Consider the following 6,014-nt stretch of genomic DNA (forward strand, 5'->3'; position numbering starts at 1 on the left):
AGGACCCTATAGTGTCAATGTATGTAACATGCTGGAGCACACTGTAAAATTAAGAATGTGAACTAATAAAAATAAAGTCTCCATAGGTCCCATATGCCCTGCAGCGCTCTTTGTTTCAGAAGAGCAAGAACAATCAGGCATTGCCCCTAGTAAGACCAATAAATCAGTGCCACAGATCACATGCTTTGTGGAAATATCAGTAAAACATCAAAACTCCTAAAGGAAGGGACAAAAAGGGCAGAGAGACACAAAGCTCACATTTCAGCGAAATACAGACATACACGCTCATTAGCAGACACTCCATGACACCATAAATCAGGAATACAAGTAAAATGCTGTACTCTACTCTTACATCATGCTCCTAAATGTATCCTAAGGGCAGTGTTCTGCAGTAAATATTAATGACTGGCAAAAGGTAGAACTGGGATATATACACGTGTTCCTGTGGATCAAACGATCGACACCAGCATCTCAATGCAGAGGATCCTAAAAGAAGCTCCATTAATACCATAATTCTCTTCCCTTAACCCTCCTACCTTGCCACCTAAAGCTAACCCTCCTTCTAAGTGCCTAACCCTATCCCTCCCTGCCTAGTGCACATAGCCCCTCCCACCTTATGCAGGATTCCAGTGTTGGGATTGTAATCTATGTTGGAGTTCCAGCGTTAGTATTCGGTCAGCAGTTGGAATTGCGGCACTGGGATTTTAACCGCAACACTGAATGTGAGCTCTGACAAACACATAGGGGGAAAATTGCAGGTGAGGGATGCACACTGATGCGATCACAGCATATAAACGCCGGCAAAGGTAGTGCATCTATTTTGGGACAATTTAATATACAGTATTTTGCAATTTTGGGACTATGTAAAAACCGGACCCGGACAATACCCCGGACCGGACATCAAAATCTGCAGTCAGGAGCTTGTAGAGTCTGGTCCGGGGGGTGTTCCATTCTGGTGTGTCTTGTCTCTACTCAGCCTCCTTAATAAATACATTTTGTGTGTACGGACATCGATGCAGGATAAGATGGTTGTGAAGTAGAACATAATATATTGGCACAGAAGAAACCCAACTCACTTATGTATTCCCCCATTCAAGGTGAAGAATTTTCCTAGTGATGATCAGTGCCTCAAACTAATATAGCACCGGCCAGCCTGTCTATGAAGACAACTCTTCCACTAGAAGACGGTGGTCATCTTAAGGACAATATGAATTGAAACATAGAAGTTAGGTCCTTTTTCCTCAGGAACAGATACAATTCATAAGTATACGCAAACGAGTGCATTGACCATATACAATAAATCGCTTTTTACAACACTTAAAATGTGTTTATGTTCCTTGTGAAGTTTTTCTGGATGGAATCTCATCCAGAAATCGATCTCTAGCAGTATTTTTCTGGGTAAACCTATGCAAACCATCGTGGGCAGGACCCACAACTGAAGAATATTTGACCATGCTTACATTATGGAAATTTGTTTTTTAGTGGTTGTAGGATTCCTCTCCAGTAACGTTGAGTGCATTTGCAAATATTCATGGATACTACAGTAGGAAAACCTTGCCCACTTTTCTCTCTAGTATCACCTGGCAGATTAACTTGCATAGTATTGATTCTGCCCATTGTACCCATCCCCCACCACAAACATTACTGGAGATAAATACCATCATTTGTAATAGAATAGATGTAATAGACGTTTTACCTTATCTACTCGCCAGCATGTTAGAGAAGCGCAAAGGTACCAGCCATGGAAGCAACATTTAGGTCAGTTGGGTGGGAACATATTCAGTGCACAGCCAAAATGTCTCTATCTGGAAAGGTAAGCCAGGGCTACATTGTGGGGACTACATTAGTGGCCACAATTGTGGAAACCTTTTCTCAAATGAGTTTTTTTGGAGGTTTGATGGTTTATAATACCATTTATTTAAAATATCATAAAATTGTATATCAATGTAGAAATACCGTAATTCAATCAACAATGTAATGCAATAACTTTTATGAAGGATTTTTTTTTCATTAGAACAGTAGTCAGTTAATAGTTGAGTAAACTTTACTCTTAATGATGGCCTTACAACCAATGTTCCCTCTAATGTTACGAAGGCTAAAGATTTTGGCTGTGCAAATTTGGAAGGAAATTTAAATTTTTGTGCGTCACTTATGTATAACTGGAAAATGACGTTCAGCATTTGTGTTAACTTTACTTCAAAATGATATTAAACATTCAAAACACAACACACAATGTAGTTAATGGGTGAAACACACATTGAGTCCACAACTGCAAAAAGGGACCACTGCTGCTTTGTGCGCTCTGTTGTAATGTCTGTGCGCATGCTCGTCGAGGTGTGTGCGCGCACACAGCTTAGAGGGAACACTGCTTACAACTCCTTCCCATGGAGTAAACCAAGTCATTTTAGCAACATGAGAGAGCGGAATCCTGTTGAAATATAAAAGCTTCATTATCTTGGAAACGATCATGTGGGGAAGGCTTCAGTATGGGCTGAAGTATTTCATTTATGTATTTTTGCCCATTCATATTCTCAATAATAATGCAAAATTTGCCCACACCTTTGATGCTATACAAACTCATTTTACCTTGTATACACCCAGATGATTTTGATCGCGGGCATCGCGGCCATTGAATGCACTAAAAATCGGGTGCGACGCGACCGACGCAATGCCCCCGACGCGATGCCCGCGATTTCCCATAGGGATCAATGTTAAATTTCTCAATTGACCCGATTTTACTGTTCAATGCCTCAATTGACCCGATTTTTCCATAGGAAACAATGTTAAATGGCCCACAGAGGCCAAATAGCCACCCTGAAGTGTGAAATGGCCCCCACAATTGTTAACGCCACCCCACAATCAACGTGAACCCGAAGTGTGGTGAGGGGCGGCGGTACGCGTCCTACGACCTTTTCATACCCCCACTATCTACATCGGCGTGGAGAATAGAATAGTGTGGCGAGCGCAGCGAGCCACCGAGCCCGAAGCGTGGGGAGCCCCGCGAGGGGACGCGGATACCTTCACAGGTAAACGCGTCCCTTCGCGGGCTTCACAGGTATCCGCGTGCGCTCGCCACGCTTCGGGCTCGGTGTGCTCGCCACACTATTCTATTCTCAACTCCACGCCTACGTGGATAGTGGGGGTATGAAAAGGTCGTAGGACGCGTACCGCTGCGCTCGCCACGCTTTGGGTTCACATTGATCGTGGGGTGGCGTTAACAATTTGGGGGGCCATTTCACACTTTAGGGTGCCTATTTGGCCTCTGTGGCCCATTTAATATTGTTTCCTATGGAAAAATCGGGTCAATTGAGACATTTAACATTGTTCCCTATGGGAAATCGCGGGCATCGCACCCGATTTTTTAGTGCATTCAATGCCCGCGATGGGCGCCGTGCTAGGTAAAGAGTACCTGATTTTCTTCTGTCACCTATGCAGTTTCTTAATTTTTCTATCATTACTTGCTGTTGTGCACTGTTCCTGCCTTTAACAGTCTGATTTGGTAGTGACTGTGGGTGAAATTAAATATGATAAGAGGTTCAGAAAGTGAGAGATTTGGTAAGAAATCTCCAGTTTTTTTAAAGCGGCAATCATTTACACTGCAAAATCAAATCTCACAAACCAAGCACAAGATGCGTACGTTTTGTTTTGAGTCACCAGAAGGTGCAGTGGAGACTTCCAGCATGTAGAAGACATACCTGCTTGGGACTGGTCCAGCTGCTTCATCAAGTGGTTTGAGCGCATGCACCTTTTGCAGACTTCTCTGCCAAATACGTAGAAAAAAAAAAAAAGTCATATTTACTTTGTAAATAAGTTTGTTTAATTTTTTATGCATTGATAATTTATTTACTGATTTCTACATATAGAGAGCACTCACCAGACTTGCTTGAAGTACTAACGTTTAATCACATACCAACCAGGACATGTTGCATAATGAAGTCTACGTTTCGATCTTGTCGACCATGCCCATGTTGACCTAATGCTTGTGTCGACCCAATGTCCTGTCGACCTAGTGGTGTCGGCCCAATGCTTGTCAACCTAGTTGTTGTAGACCTAACAACCCACACCCATCTCTGACTGGCTATTGCAGCGCTCTGCGTACACCTCATTTCCAGTACGGCACTAGTGAGCCCATATTCATTGTCTGCTGCTCCATACCCAGAGAGCAAAATTTCCTCCAGCTATCTGTGAGATCCCTTATTTAGAAATACATATACAGCATGTATACAAATATTAAAATACAAATCCCAAAAAATACAAAAATTACAATCCAGTAATCCCTTTTTGTGGAAACTCACTCTAGTCCTGGCTTGGATAACCAATATGATATGGAGGCTTGGATAACCAATTGGATATGGAGTGCTGAGACTCAAGGGAATATTGATGATCAAAGATGTATTTGACCCAGGTGGGGGTTAATTTCAATTAGCCACATTACAGGATACTTTTGGTTTAAGCAATAAATGTTTTTTTTTTTTTTTTTTATGTACCTTCAAATACACCATTATATAGTCTACCACAGGCTTATAATATCCGGGGGACTCATGATCCCTTGGTTTATAAAAGTCCCATACATATGAAACCAGGATCCTATTAGACTATTTATCAAAGAACGAGCTTTCATCGCCTGGAATAATAGGTTTAAGTTGGACTAAGGCTATTTCAACCTTTCCTAAACCCAAAACCCTTTTCCTACATTTTGATAATACAATGAGACACCTTCGAACTGCAATGTTACAGGAAACCCATTATATGGTTTTGAACAGAGCCTATATTTCACAATCTCAGAGGAGACATAGGGTGGTGGAGGAGTCGGGCTACTGTCCTGAATGTCATGCGTCCGATGCATCATTTTACCATAACATTTTTTCGCTCTCGATATGCCCAGACCCTCTAGCAATACTAGGGCTTCATTATACGTGTTGGAATTATTTGGGACCGAACCATAAGTCAATCATTCCATTATTATCTATTATATTGACGGTGGCTAGAAAACTTATTTTAGTACAATAGACTAACGCATCCCCACCTCTCCTCAACTATTGCTCTTAAAAATGTTATACTATGACAGACGGGCTTCATTACCAGATGTTGAAAAAGGGAATGTTCATTTCTACAGATGATGGGGTTTGTACATAGAGTACTTGCCAACAGAGACCAAAACTGAAATATTACCATATATTTGAACCTATTTCCTGATATTTACTTTTGTAGATCATTAAATTTTTACAAGGCAAGTTAATGTTTAAACTTAGCGCAACCCCCTTAAGAAGATGTTAGATGCACAGATAAATTTTATAAGGATTTATTGTGACGTGACAAATAACAAAAAATAATGACATAAAAATTGGCATAAACAATTGACATACATATGAAGCAAATTTACAATTTTTTCACCAAGCTATGGATGGACTGAAATTTTCTGCACAAAGTAGTAGACTTTTTCTCACCATAGATGGGAAATGCTTCCAATGAAGTTTCTGCGGCACCACCGCAGATGGCGTTCTATGGAGGAGTCCTTAATAAAGTGCTGGTGCGTCCATAAAGTGTCTTGATGTCCAAAAGTGCAAAGTGTCAAGTGCACTGGGATTAGCAGCCTGTATCCAAATAGGTAGCTGCCTGTAGATCATTAAATTGTCTAATGTTTGCACTGCGATCTACATCATGAGTATTAATGAATATTTGGTTGATCTCTTAAAGTTACCAAATAGTTACACTTGTTGAATCTCCTTATCTGTACTGCTGGATGTTTAAGACTATCGGAAATTCTCCATTCTATACCTTTCCTTGCATTTCCCTTCCCTCCCCTATATCTCATTGTCATGTAATTCATGTTTTCCCCATATAAGTTTTATTTTTATATGTTTATTTGGTACTTGTGTACTTTCACGGCTCCCACGATGTGCATCGTACAGGGAAAAATCGCATCTGATGCAATGTCATTTTTCACAGAAATTATGGACATGAGTTGACATCATGTAAAATGCACCCCAAATGTCATTTTTCACACTGTGTCA

The sequence above is a fragment of the Crinia signifera genome, chromosome 4 (assembly GCF_055691185.1).
Source record: "Crinia signifera chromosome 4, ASM5569118v1, whole genome shotgun sequence".
NCBI lineage: Eukaryota > Metazoa > Chordata > Amphibia > Anura > Myobatrachidae > Crinia > Crinia signifera.